Genomic DNA, 16,165 nt, shown 5'->3' with positions numbered 1-16,165 from the left:
TGGATTTCCAATATTTTATATTTCTTTAAGATTAAAAAAAATGTGTTCTTCCTAAGTATGCCAAATTATTGGCACTTCATGATTTCAGGGGTGTTGTTTTATAAGGAAGATATTACATTGTTCTTACCAAGAGTACATGTCAAATAAGAGACGATTCCTGAAACCCTCAGAGGAAAAGAGCACCCATGGCTTCTGGAAGCAAATTGATGTGCTCCTGCCTCAACCGCTCAGCCACTCCTCTCAGAGCATTGACACAGCCACTGCAAACAAGTGATATCACCGGAATGACCATGCCTAGGAAATGTACTGAAAACCAATTCTATAATCATAAATTAATCTCTAAAAATGTACCCACTTAGTACAGCTAAGTTAGGTACCAGGTGTTTCTTATGGCATCTTTTAAGTCAATAGATTTCAGCCAATAGAACCATGCTATCGTAGTGTGGTCCATGGACTGGCAGCATCAGCAGCAACTTGGAGCTTATTAAAAATGCAAAATTAAAGGCATCTTCTCAGATGTATAGAACCAGCCTTCTTTAAATGAGAGCCCCAAGATATTAAATGCACATTCAAGTCAAATGCCACCACTATAAAAATTATTTACTTAGACAAATTTAGGTGCTTCTTTGAGGAAATACTCTAAGCACTCAAAGATGTCAATCATTTTTTCCCATTGTTTAAAGAAATAGTGTAAAGAAAAACCACAAACTTTCTATAGTAATTACTTTCATAAAGGCTACTTGTGTCTGATTTATCTGGACATAGAAAATTAAGATGGACTTGAGTTATTCACTTATTTTATATTTGATTTTTAATAAAACATGATCAATTGGGTGCCCAAGGCCAAACACATGGCTAGAGAACTCAAGTTTTTCTGACAAACGCAACACATCAGTGGAAAGTAACCTACTATTTTACAGGTGGGGACAGGAATGCTGGATTCCATATTTGAACTGGAACCAGATTCTGATTAGATGCTCATTTTTAAAACAAATGATTTTCATATCTGGAGGAAAAGCAATACACAGAGAAAGAAATCACAGAGATTCCTTCACTAAGCCTTAGCTTCCTGGTCCATAAAAAGAAAAGGCCACCAGAAACATCTCTGAATTCTGTTAAACAAATTAATGTTTGCAAGTGATGCTTTTTTTTAGTAAATATCAATTCCTTCCAGGGTAGCATTTCCACATCACACCCTCTCTCCACAGGTGAATTTCCTGCCAACAGGAATTGACTGTGACTGTTTTCTTTTTTTTTTCTTTTGCTTCAACATTCTGTAGAAAAATGTGATGCTGAAGCCTATTTTAGACTTTGCTTTTCATTCTTTGTGAAGCGTCAATTCTATAGTATCTTCCTCCTAATCTCTATAATGAAAGTTTTGTTACAAAGCAAAGAATACCAGAAATTTGTCTGGGAAAAATGCAAGCTATTCACAGATCACACAATGCTCCATCTTGAGTTTTGATGAAAAGCTTAGAAAACTGAAATGGATTCACATGAACCTGTGCTTCACTGTTGAAACTACTGTTTGCAGTTAAAGGACAGAATACCAACTGGATAATCAATAACTTTCAGGCCTGTGATTTACATTTTCTAAATGAATCAATGCTATGTTTACTCTATTTCAGAAAAAAATGAAATGAGACTACTAGTGTATTTTAGTAATATTAATAATCTAAGGATAACATGTTTACAATTAGAAATTTATACATACAACTTGTAGTTGAACGCCACTTGAATGTCAACGGAAGTTAACTATTATTTAAGATTACAGTGCACTTTAGACCCCTTCTGTTATTTTAGGAAGCTCTTTCTGATGAAATGTGTTTTGTGTACTAAGATATTTCACATTCTCTGACGAGTTCAGTGGTGGGAATGTAGTGCCTGATTTATTTTGTTAAATTCTCCTTTTTCAGATCTCTGTGCTGCACTGCTGTTGCCCTTTGTAAATACCAAGAAGAGGGCTTTTTAATCCTGCCTCCCTTAGAAAGACTCAGCACTGACTTCAGAAGGAAAACAAAAAGAAAAAGAAAAGAAAACTTGTTGAAACTTCAGTTCGGAGCTTTCTACCAATCAAAAATAAAATTCAAATATGTCTGTTTGTTCCTTTATTAGTATGATGATGTAAATAAATTGAGAAGTGAGTATTTTTAAAGCCTACCTATCTTCCAGATTCAGCTCAACAAGTAAGGAGATTAAAATTTGTTGATTTCATCCTTATAATAAGAAATATACTGGAAAAATAAAACAATAATTTTTAAAACCCCTGAAAATCAATGACTTTATTTTGAACCATCAGAAAGCAAGTTTTCTGGACCAACTAACAACTCCAAATCTGCAGATAGGAGCATAGATTGTGACTGAGATCAGTTTACCTACATTAGAGATCCCAAGAGCGCAGCTGGTGAGAAAGCTTGCATAATGGCTGGATGACCTGTTGGGGAGTATGAAGCAGCAGGAGAGAAACAAAGTCCAGGGCAAATGCTTAGCAGAGGACCTAAACCTTCATAGACTTTTTATCCTAGAACTCAACCAAATTTTTCGTTGTAAAGAGTCAAGAAAATACCCATGTTTCCAATGGATGAAGAGAGAAAACCCTATTTAGAAATAGCCCAGGGAGCTCTCCATAGCAAGCACCTGCCTACTACCAGGGAGGATATACTACTTGGGGTATATATTTGCATCTGGCAAGTGGAGTCTCTTTCTTTGCATACTGAGCATCATGTGAGCCACTTCCCTCTGCCATACTCGCCCGCCATGTTGTTCTGCCTCACCTCAAGCCCTGAAAAATGGAGCCGGCTTTCATGAACTAAGAAGTACTCTGTTACTGTGAGCACTCAAATAAACACTTCCTACTCTACAGTTGTTCTGGTCAGTATTTTAGTCACAGTGAAGAAAAGGCTGACTAAAACACTAGGAATAGGGAATCACGCATCAGAGCACACTGTAGCCTTCGGCATCACCTAAGGGAGAGAAGGATGGTAGGAGAGAGAGCTCACAGCCAGGGCACACAGAACCACTAACACTGGGCTTATTCACACAACTACAAAGTGCTTCCCCCACCCCATAATTTACCATCTCATCAACCAGGTTTGGAAAAGTAGTGGGAGATTATAAGGAAAGAAAGAGTTTTTAGGGAAGACAAAAGGGATAGGAAAGTAAGCACATTGTAGGAAATTGAAATATGTCAACCAAGTGACTGAATTGACACATCACTCCACCATTATGGATAATATTTTAGAGAAATGCAAATTAAAACTGCTCTAAGATATCATCTCACTCCTGTCAGAATGGCAGCTATTATGAAGAAAAACAACAATAAGTGTTAGTGAGGATGTGGGGGTAAAAGGTATACTCCTACATTGCTGGTGGGACTGCAAATTGGTGCAGCCAATATGGAAAGCAGTATGGAGATTTCTTGGAAAATTGGGAATGGAACCACCATTTGACCCAGCTGTCCTCAGACTATAACCAAAGGATATAAAAACAGCATACTGCAGGGACACAGCCATATCAATGTTTATAGCAGCATAATTCACAATAGCTAAACTGTGGAGCCAACCTAGATCCCTTCAGTGGATGAATGTATAAAAAAATGTGGCATATATACACAATGGAATTTTACTCAGCAATAAAAGAGAATAAAATCATGGCATTTTCAGGTAAATGGATGGCATTGAAGAAGATAATGCTAAGTGAAGTTAGCCAATCCCCCCAAAAACAAATGCTGAATGTTTTCTCTGATATAAGAAGGCTGACTCATAGTGGGGTAGGGAGGGACAGTGTGGGAGGAATAGATGAATTCTAGATAGGGAAGAGAGGAAGGAGGGAATGGGAGGAAGCAGGGGATTAGCAAGGATGGTGGAATGTGATGGACATCATTATCCAAAGTACATGTATGAAGACACGAATTGGGTGTCAACATACTTTATATACAAACAGAGATATGAAAAGTTGTGGCATATATGTGTAATAAAAATTGTAATGCAAAAAAACCAAAGAACATGTATAAAGACATGAATTGACATGAACATTCTTTATATATAAAGAAATGAAAATTTGTGTTTTACATGTGTAATAAGAACTGTAATGCATTCTGCTGTCATATATTCAAAAATAAAATAAAACACAATAAAAACAAAACAAAACAAAAACATTCCCCAGCAAACTAGGAGTAAGAGAGACTTCCTCAACCTGATCATGAATCCCAGCAAAAGCCTGCAGCTATTACCCTACTTATGGGTGGTAAACTGGACACTGTCTCCCTGAAACCAAGACCAAGGCAAAGATGCCTTCTCCCACTGTTATTCAGTGTTGCATTAGAATTTCTGCCTGGTGCAACAAAACAAGAAAACAAAAATAACACTTATAAGATAAGATGGATGAAATGAAACTATTTTTTTACAGATGACATGATTATATAATGATTATTAATGAATATCTTATTTTGTCACATGCATTTTCTGCATTTACTATTATGATCATACAATTTTTCTATTTGAGCCTGTTAATAGAATGGATTATTATGATTTTTGAATGTTGACAAGCTTTGCATGTTTGGGACAAATTTCACTTGGTGGTTGTGCATAATTCTTTCAAACATTGTTGGGTTGGATCTCTTAATAATTCTCTGATGACTTATGAATTAATATTCACAAAATACATTGGTTAGTTTATTTTTCTTCCAATGCCTTTGTCTGGTTTTCATATTAGAGTAATGCTGATTACATAGAATGAGGTAGCAGGTATACCTATACTTCCATTTTCTGAAAGCAATGGTAGATTTAGTAGAATTTGTTTGATAGAATTTACCATCTAATCTATCCACAGCTGGGACTTGCTGGTTTGGGAAGTTATCAACTATTGACTCAATTTATTTAATAAATGTGTCTCTTTATGTTTTCCATTTATTTTTTGTGAGTTTGCTGAAGTGTGTCTTTCAAGACATTGGCTCATTTCATCTACATTATAAAATCTGTGGACATGGCATTGCTCATGATGTTTCCATATGCTCCTTTTAATGCTCATGGGATTTACAATGACAACTCCTCTTTCAGTTCCTCTATTAATAATTTGAGTCTTTGTCAATTAACTTTGTTTGACTAAAGACAAAATTTTTTGTTCATTTTGAAGAATGAGTTTTTGTTTTGTTGATCCTCTGTTTCAATTGCATTGGGTGTTGCTATATTTTTTATTTTATTTTTCTATGTTTACTTTTGCTTTAATTGTTCTTTTTCTTGTTGTCTAAGATAGAAAATTAAATTACTGACTCTTTCTCTCTTCTAATATATGCATTAAAGTTTAACTATTTGCTGCTGAGCATTGATTTTGATGCATCCTACAGATTTTGATGAATTGTTCTTTGATTTTCATTTGTTTCAAAAATATTTTTGGAGATTTGTTTTGACCAATAGATTACTTAGAAAGAAAGTCTAAATATTAAGGAACTAAGTTTTTCATATGTGTTTCACAGATATATTATAAATCCCATATAAATTACAGCAAGCTATTAACATGTGTACATTCTGGATTGACCAAATTTTCATATCCATAACCTGAAACATTTACCATTTTTTGTGATGCACAGCTTTTTTTCAATCATTAAAGAGAATATTTTGCAGAGCAGATTTTTAAATTATGATAAGGTCTAACATCACCTTTACTTTTATGGATTACTCTTTAGGTGTATTTAGTGATTATCACCAAATCCCAGATCCTGTAGATTTCTCTATCACACTAATTCTGATGTGTATATAGAGAGGGAAAAAACCCTGAAATATCCACACAGTATTAAAGGAGAGAAGTAAAATGAAAGGAATGACACTATCTAAACATGATTTAATCTAAAGCTCCAGAATGAAGACAGCCTGATGCTGTTGATAGAATAGACAAAAGAATCAATAAAAAAAACAAAACAGGGATCTCAGTAATAGACTGAAGCAAGTGTATTCAGCTGATGTATAACAAAGGCACAAAGGAAATTCAATGGAGAAAGCATTGCGTTTTTGAGAAGGTGCTATAGCATTTGGATGACCAAGTGAAAAAAAAAAACAGTAAAAGACCTGGACTTAGATCTTTCAAATTGCCCCCAAAAGAAATTAAAGTATATCACAGATCTATGAAAAAGTATAATACGGCACATGACCTGGGTTTTGATAGTAATTATTAGATAAAATACCTATAGCATGATCTATTAAAGTAGAAGTGAGAGATAGAACTTATCCTCATAAGAAAAAAGTCTGCTGTGCAAAAGATACACTTTAAAGATTGAAAACCACATTTCTTCCACAAACAAAAATTTAAAGTAAATGTTTGGTCAATATTTTATATATATATATATATATATATATATATATATATATATATATATACATATATATATATATATATATATATAGAGAGAGAGAGAGAGAGAGAGAGAGAAAGACAAATATACATAATGTATACTATAGATATCTATAGTGTATATCTATATACACTATATTATATCTATACTATATATTCATATATACTATATATTTATATATATTATATAGCTATCTCTCTCTACATATATGTGTGTGTGTGTTTGTGTGTGTGTGTGTGTGTGTGTGTGTGTAGAGAGAGAGAGTCTGTGTATTTCCCAAATATTTTTTACGTATGTATATAAGTATATCTTATATATAATATATATAATATCTATAGTTCTACATTTCTATATAACACATTATATCTCCAAAATGGGTATAGTTATTATATATCAATTGAAATATTATTTTAAAATAAATATATAATTTTAAAACATTAAAATAAAGATAAACAAGACATGATAGAAGCTGGGAGACAATATTTGTAATCTATATACCTATTCATGGTTGTGTCCAACATATACAAAGAAAAATAAGAAAACATTAAATAATTCAGCAATGAATCTGAAGAAATATTTCATTAAAGACAATATCCCAACTGAATAATAAGTAAATAAAAAGTTTCACAGCATTATTCATATTCAAGAATTTGAAAATTAAAATCACAATAGGATTCTACCACAGAACTATCCAAATGGGTAAAATCCAAACAATTTTCAAAAGCAAATGTTGAGGACTTGGAGTGATAGGACCTCTCAGTATTTTCAGGTGGAACTGTAAAACAGTACAGCCACTAGGAAGATCAAAGCTGGAAAGACAGTAAAATAATCAGTAACCAGCAGCAGCCAGAGGATTGGACTGAGGGAAGAGGATGATTAAGTAAAGTAGGAGGGACTTTCAAGGCATTGAAAGTATCCTATGAGCTACTTTAGTGGTGAATATATGATGGTTACATTTGTCAGTAAGCAGAACTTTAAAACACAGAGGTGAAATTTAATATAGTTTTTTTTTAAATTAAAACACTTAAGAGGTCAAAGAAAAATGGAAGAAATGGCAAGAATATCTAACCACATTGTAAGCAAATAAATGTATGAAGCATCTGGAGAAAATGGTGGTGAGTTCATGAACAAAGTAACTTTTCAAGACAGTGGCTGTTTAAAGACTGAAGATCAAAGAGACCGCAAAAAGCAGCATAGCCTGTTGATAAAGTTGTATATTGCATTATGATTCTTCAGAGGAACGGAACCAATAGGATGAGGGTGACACATGCAGTGAGACTCATTGTAGGAATTGTGCTGACCCATCCAGGACTGCTGTGTATGTTTGTGATGGCTGAAAAATTATGTAAATTAAGTTGAACATTTAAGTAAAACTGAGGTCAAATAAAGAATGAATAATTAATAAGTAAATAAAAAATTAAGTGCAAAATTAATAAATAAATAATTTAAATTGAACATTAAATAAATAAATTAAGAAAATAAATGAATTAAGTAAATAAATGAACAGAAGATGAACAAGTAAGTAAATAAAATAAATAAATGATGATAAGAGTCAGCTCTTTTTTGCTGGGGTTTGCAGATAAGCAAGGAAGTATGCTCAAATGATACATATTATAATATGTTACTGTTAGAGAAACCATATTTCATTCATGCTTTGCCTATGTATATGGAGGGATATAGAGAGAAATAGTTTCAAAATGTGTTCATAATGAGTTGTGTCAATTGAAAAGTCTTAAAGAATTGACATCTCAGTAGCAAATAGTCTAACATATCTTGGTTTCTAATACCATTTTTCTCATAGATAGCAAAACTTCTTGAAGAAATGACTGATGCTGACAGTGGAGAAAAGGATATTGTAAAAGTTGGAGATTATCATTTAGCACTAGAATGTAAAAAAATGATTTTCAAAATTCCAGTAGCAGGGTATGATTTTTTTTTCCCCGAAAATTTTGACTTCCCTTGAATCAGGTACTGTGCTTTGTTCCTGAATCGATCTTCTCTTTTAACAAACACAATCAGCAATTTCCAGGCTTGAAAATGAAATAGCTTACTTGGATTGTAATATGCTATAATGACATATTAGACAGTAAAATCGAAGTTATAAGACACAAAGCTAGGAATCAGATGAAGGTCTGTCCAGCATCTACTTTAATTTTTTCAGGGGAAGTACTAAGACTATGACATTAGAAATATTCTACTCAGATTATTAAGATGTGTCTGTGATAGTAACAAAAAATAGAAACATTTACATTCTCAGAAAGTTTAATATACATTTTTCATTGTTAAAATTTAACTTTATTGACTTAAAATTGTATTATTTTTCAGTTTCTACATATATAGTGGTTTAAGATGGATTGCAGGTTAGAAAATTCATCATGTAATAAATTATGTCATAGAATTGATGTAGAAAACCAATAACTGCTAGATAATAGCTGTGAGGAGATCTGTTTCACTTCTCCTGAGAGGCAGATTGTACTTATTTCTACATATGATTTAATACTGAAGACCGTGACAACAATTGATAGCAGCCAACATCTCTATAATACATGAGCTATGTTCATCTACATTTCCTATAGAAATTGAGCAATTTTATTCACAAATGGGTACTTGCTTATGCAAATTAATGATAATTACAATATAAATTATTATAAAAGCTTCAAAACAATCTTATGTTCTTCAAATAATATCTAATATATTGTCAACTATTAGTTAATTATTTTATAAATGCATAAAAATACTTTTTTGTATAAAGACTTACTTTAATACTTTAGAACATATGAAATTTGCTTATTTCCAAGTTTCTTAATGATGGTGAATTTAGAATCATGACAATAATTCTGATCTCTATCTATCTTCTGCACAATCGATTGTTAATAGGGACAGCTGTTCTTCTCTGGATTCATGCCACCTATACAATTTTAATTGAAGTTAAAAATAGTTTTATGCATTGAGGCTAGAAGCAAAACCAAACACACACATTAGTGTTTCTAGCACATTCACATGAGTATTTAGTAATTGCTGTTCAACAGCAGTCTTCCATTCTCCATGTTAAAAATTGTTTCCTTGATATTCACTGCAGAGGAAGTATTTATATCAATATTTAATTATTGTACCTTGGAATTGACCTAATTATATTTACTTGAATTATATGTTCAAACACAAAAAAGTAGGGATTAAGTATTAAACTTGTGTCAGTCAACTAGAATTTCACAGTGGGGCTAGGTGGTACTTTGAAGCTGCTTTGGTTCAGTGATACAATTTAATTGGAAGGCTATCATGTATTTTGTAAATGTTTATTTTATATTCAAGTATTATTGAAAATGTTATATGCAGTGATGTCCTATGATAATTATTTTCTTTCTGTAATATAAAAATGAAAAGGAATCATCAAGCCCAGGTCTAAATGATGATATGTGCAATTGTCATATTAAACAAATTTTGGTGATTTGAATTTATTCCTTATACTTCTCACCCTTTCAAATAGTATCTATGCCTTTATTTCCTATGTATGTAGGACCTTCTTCAACTTTTTCCTGTTCTATATGCAGGAATTTCTTTTTTGTATATTTTGAGCTGGGCGTTGGTAGGCGTGTTCTTGGTTGTTGAGGGGAATTGTCTTGGCAGCAGTACACGAAGCTGGGAGTCCACACTGACTTCAGCCCCTCCAGCTCCAGGGAGCTTGTTTTAGTGTTAGGCTAACATTAGAGGACTTTCAGATACAGGATAACGTAAACCACTTAGCCCTTCTTATCTTTTGTTTTCCATTATTAAAATCTCTATTACTAAATTCCAGTCTCCTACGTTCAAAAAAGAAAAAAAAAAAACAGAGAGAGAGAGAGAAAAAAAAAAAAGAAAACACATTAAAAAAAGAGTCATTCCTGAGCAAGATTCTCTTTCCAAGGAATATTATCTTTTTATGAAGCATACTTTGTGCTTTAAAAAGCTTGAAATTTGATGACTGGAAAGAACTCTTATGTTTACAGATTTTAAAAAAAAAGTTAGACGAGTTTTAATTTTTCTCATATTGACACAAGAAAAGTAGATCTAAAATTAGAGATGGAAAATAAATTTAAGCCCTTATAAATCTTATCTTCTACTTACAAAGAAAACAAACAAATGAAACTTTCAAAAAGCTTTTAAATCCAGGAAGAATGCTTTTTTTCAATTGATACCTAAATCTTCTTTACTTTGTTCCTTTATTAAGTTCATTAATCCACTTATACAAATACTCATGGAGCTCTTCTTTGGTATACTCTTTCTGTTAAATATCCAGGTCAAATTACAAAAAGTCAAGCTCTTGGAGAGAAGAATCTGTGTATGAGGTTTGTAAGTAATCTGAACTTATAAAAACAGCACAGTCTATATAATGTTCCTCACCCACAGCCTATTTTCAGGACTCAGTACCTTTGTTCACATCTCTACTTTATTAAGCTAGTAGTCTGTAAGAACTTTTGAAGGAAGTAACCATGTGGTATTCAAGTGTGTCCCCACATGATCAAGAACAATTTCACAGCCATAAGGAAAATATAAGCATTCAATATTTTAAGAAATAACATACCAATTAAAAAACCAGTCTTCACTCACCTCTGGGATGATGAAGAAAGACTAAATATAATAACTCTCAACTTTCTATACAGAACTTTAAGCACTTAGACAAAATTTCTATCATAATTTCAAGCAGAAAAATATTTGATAAATTTCAAAATTTGACAGGTCAAATTGAAAACATGAATGTAATACCTCCTAACCAAAATCCATCTTCAAAGCATCTTTCTCACCTATATTTCAGAACAGAGGTTTTCCACTAGTGGCTTTCCTCTTTAAGGTTAGATTAGATATTAAGGGAAAAAGAGGCTAATATGCAAAAGAAATATTTGAAAGAAACAGGTCATCAAAAACATTAAACTTAAGGTTTCATATTTCTTGGGAAAAAAAGAGACAGAAACATCTTATAAATCAAAAAACTAATTATAAAAAGAAAATTACAAAATACCCAGTAGATCTAATTGTGATTTAATTGGCATTTCTACTTTGAGTCAGATAAAAGTTTCTTTTGTAGTTTAAATTAAGTATCATGAGATTAATGGAACACTTAGATAAGAACTTGAAACTTCTTTCAAGCTACTTTCTTAGAGATCCAGACTCTGAGGTTGCCCATAAATTGGCTATAATTGATTTTAGTTATGTAAACACATAATAAATATAGACCTAAAGAATCTACTCTTTTCTCTGGATTCCAATTTTTTTTCCCTTGGTCTGCAAAGGGTCTTGGTGATCTTCCTCCCTCAGAGATGTGGTTTCTATCTCTGTCTGGCGACTCTCACGCTCCCCACAAACTCTCTCCCTGGCTCTTACTGTTTACTTGGTGCATTTTCTCCTTCTGCCCCTAACTCCTGATGGATTCTCATATCAGCCTTGACTTGATATCTGACTGGTGCCATTGTGTAGTTTACAAATCAATTTGTGCTCCAGTTCCAAAGAAAATTATTTTATCTTTGGTTGATCAAAGATTCTGTTTTGAGATCATGGGTAATAAATAATTCTTTAGATACTAGAATTCTTATTGAGTTAAAAGTCATTTAAGGACTTTGAAAGAAAGTTCTATGTGGAAAGGTAAAAGATATAAAATATGACACTAAATTCTAATGCTTTTTTTTATTAATGCAGCTCTAATTTAAGTGATTTGAACAAAGAGCATTACCTCTTTGGGAAAAAAAATGGTTGTGTGGAATATGGTGGGTGAAATCTCTTACTTGTAATTCTACTGGAGAGAGAGAAATTACAGATTATTATCTAGAAAATTTTAAAAAATTGAACCAATCTGCAATCCTATAATTTATAACCAATGTAACAATTTACAATAGGAATAATTTACTTTGAGTGGTTCATGGAATCACTATAAAAAAACATGTGTTGTGTTGGAATTTTCATTGAGAGAAGTAAAAACAATAGAATTACTTATTATCAGCGTACTCAAGATAAAAGCCTTTGCAAAGAAAGAAAAATGTTATTGACCATTCATCATCTATGCTATGGTTGAAAATGTCCTCCCAAAACAAAATATATATTAGAGATATATGCTATAGATCTATAACAAAGATATATATTTGAATGAATATATAAAATATATATAAAATATATTAAAAATATTTGTGTGTTTGTGTGTATATATGTATGTGTGTATATATGCATACATATATACACACAAATATGTATATGTATATATATATGTGGATATACACACACACAAATATATATATATTTGAGTCCTTGTCCCTAATATCTCAGAATATGCCCTTACTTGGAAATGAGGTGTTGCACATGTAATTAGTTAAAAGGAGGTCAGGCAAATTAAAAAGCACCAAAAGCTACTAACAAGACCAGGGCCACCAAACTGACTTTGAACTTCTAGCCTCCAGTACTATGAGACATGAAATTTCTGCTATTTAAAGGTACCCATTTGTGTTGCTTTTCCAGGGAAGCCAGAGAAACTTACTGGACAGCCCTTCTTGTATTGTAAAGCAAACACTCACTTAGAATTCACAACATATGTGTCATTTTCCTAATGACAGGTAATGCAACTGTGGTGGTCGCTTAGGACTGGGAGAGAATGGAGTGGCTGGGAGGAGGAATGATGATTGACTGTTAATGTGTGCAGAATTTCTTTAATGGGGTATAAATGTTCTAAAATTAGATTTGGGCAATGACTGCATAATCATGTGACTATAGTAAAAATCATCATACTGTGCACTTTAAAATGAGAGAATTGTATGGTATATAGATTAGCTCTCAATAAAGCCAGTAAAACAATATAAACACATCTTCCTTTCAAACAAATTACAATAACGTTGAGAATAAGTTTGTGGTTAGCAGGGGTATGACACAGAGTGCCTTAGCAAATCACACTGGAGAGCACCCACCAAGACGGTGGTCAAATGCACATGCATTGGGTAGGATCCAACAAGTTCTCACAGATGATGGTAATAGGCCTTAGTCCCTAAGAGTGAAAGTCAGAGAACTACCAAAGGAAATAAAGAACAATGTTCTAGTAAGAGGAAGGCACCCTCACGCAAACGTATTCCCTTCCTTCAAATTCTGAAACAAGAAGAAATCATATTACACTATGCAAATTACCCAATATTGAATTTCTGCACGACTTTGTTGAATGAAGCAGAAAGTAAAACCTACAGCCCTCAGAGGATTGAGTACTAGCATCAGCATCACCACATCTAGCCCAGAGCTCAGTGATATCTCTGCTGCCAGAGTTTCATGATCCTTTCAAAGGGACAAAAGGTATTTTTTTTTTTGTGGTGTGTGAAGACATAGTGAATATGATGTGGCATTAAGGAATGACACATAGGTGATCACCAATGGAGACAGGAGCCCTAGAAACAACCTATGATTGTTTGAGGCATGGGATATTTCTGACACATCTCTAAAATGTCCAGAGTAATTCAACTCAGAATAGAAGTACAAAACTGAAAAACTTAGCAGTGCTGGAATGTATTTCTAATACTTCCAGGATATGCAATTAAAACTTCAATCCAAATTATAAAATCAATTGCATAATAAGAACAATTGGAGAAGACATAGTAGGAGGTGAGGTGAGAAGAAACCACACAGGATGAAGCCGAGAGACAATCATGTGAGACGTGGAGGATATTCAGAAAGAGCACTCACACAGAGATGGGTCTGGTGTTCTAGGAAGAGCAAAGAAAGAAAGGGGCCAGGAGACAATGGCACAACTTTCCAATTGTTATTAAGGAGATCAATTCACAGAATCAAGAAGCCACATGAGTACCAAGATTTTAAAAATAAGGAAACTGACATCTAAGCATATGGCAAAACAAAACAGTGCAAAGTTCCCAGAGTTACAAAATCTAACAGCTGAATGTTCAATGGCAGGAATGCATATGAATGTTAAAAGAAAATGGCATTACATTTTCCATGCATTCAAACAAACCAATAAATTCATTAAAAAAATCTCAACCTCAAAATTAATTTGAATTCAGAGATTCATTGCACAGGGATTGGAGAGAATTCAACATTGGCTGACTCACCAAAGGGAAAATGATGACTATATTTTAGACAAACAAGAACCACAGAAGGAAGTCTAGAGAAACCAGTGAAGAATACTCACGTGTAAAACATGAGAAAATAGTTTGCTTCTCATAATGGAATATCACATAGCCACTAAATTCCTCAACTCATAGCACACCTCGGTGGGTGATCACAGAGTGATTCAACCCAATAAAGAATAAAGTAATCAAAAATAGAATACTGAGCTTCTAAAACCAAATTCTGCTCCCTTTAGTGATAATCATTATTCTCTTCACATATTATTATGTTAACATGACTTTAATATTAGCTAATAGTATTATCATATTGTATGAAATTTGCCTTCACTATTGTTCAAATTTACAAAAACTGAATAATATGTTATATAGAGAGAGTCCCATTTCATTCAGCATTAGTTTTATGAGAACTGTTTATGTTGTTATAGTATCAGTAGCTCCTTAATTCACATCACTCTATAGTTTTGCTTTGTATAAATATACCACAAATTATCAATTCAACTCTTGATGAACATGTTTATTTCTTTCATTTTTTTCTGAGGTATTGTAATTGTAGAGTCAAAGTACTGAAGTATTTCACATTAAATCAATAAATTTTAGGGAAACACTAATAAGTGAAAAAAATGCAAAGGATATTATTTCAGTAGGAAACAATGTAAAATTACAAATGTCCGTCTATGGCTCCAAGTATTTTCTATTATTTTTCCCCAAACCACATACAATGCTATTGAAGTGAATTACAGACCCAATGAGGAAATTCTAAACGGAATTAAGAGAAAACTCAAACATATATTTTGATGATTGGTCAAAAAATTGTGAAGATATTCAAAACTAATTATTTAATAAACATTTAAATAGTCTGATTGGACTGGAAGACAAGAGTGGGACATTCAACCACAGCCACAAATACTAAACTTGCTTCCACTGTGTTTCAAAAAATAAAAAAAATAAAAACAAGATTTTTATCACTTTATTTATTTGGGGGAAGCTGCAGATCCTATCATGTTCTATAAGTTCCTGAGAAACAGAACAGTTAGTCATTTGCCAGGTAAGTCTAATGAGGACAGCTCTTCTGTATTTTACCCACCACAATACACATAACTCCTAGCATATTGCTGGTCCTGTAATAGGTATTCAATAATTATATACTGGGTGAAAAGGCAGTCAATAAGTATATACTGGGTGAAAAGGCAGAAGTGTATCTTGAGTATTTCGTCAAACCATTGATCTTGTTAATTAAGAATAAGTAGTAAGAATTGACCCAGGTATGTATGCTCCATAAAGAGTGTCTCAAGTTTGCATTGGCTTCAAATAGAATCACGTATTGATTATTCAGGCTTCAAGTCATCTGAAAGTTAGCTAGGAATGTGCTCAGAGAACTAAGGTGGCTGAAGTTTGGCCATCTTACCTTTCACCTTGGTCAAGATGCCCAGGAAAAGGATCAGAGGAGAAGGGCATGAACAATGGTTCTTCAGCTCTGCTTCAAAAGATGAATTCTCATGTTACACAATTCTATCTAACCTCAAGAGAGTGGGGGTGGATGATCGTCCCAAACCCCACAAGAAGAGAAGAACCAGGACTACTGACAAATCACCTCCCCAAGAAACTAGTTTTGACTTGCAGAGATTTTATTTAAGGAGCATCTACAAACTGTTGTCATGCTATGGTGGATTGTAAAGGCAATACCACAGAGTGCATGGGATTTAGGGCATATTATAAAACAGATGGCACATGCAAGATGACA

Source organism: Callospermophilus lateralis, unplaced genomic scaffold, assembly GCF_048772815.1.
Source record: "Callospermophilus lateralis isolate mCalLat2 unplaced genomic scaffold, mCalLat2.hap1 Scaffold_103, whole genome shotgun sequence".
Lineage (NCBI taxonomy): Eukaryota > Metazoa > Chordata > Mammalia > Rodentia > Sciuridae > Callospermophilus > Callospermophilus lateralis.
The sequence above is the reverse complement of the archived record's forward strand: the minus strand, read 5'-3'. Positions refer to the sequence as shown.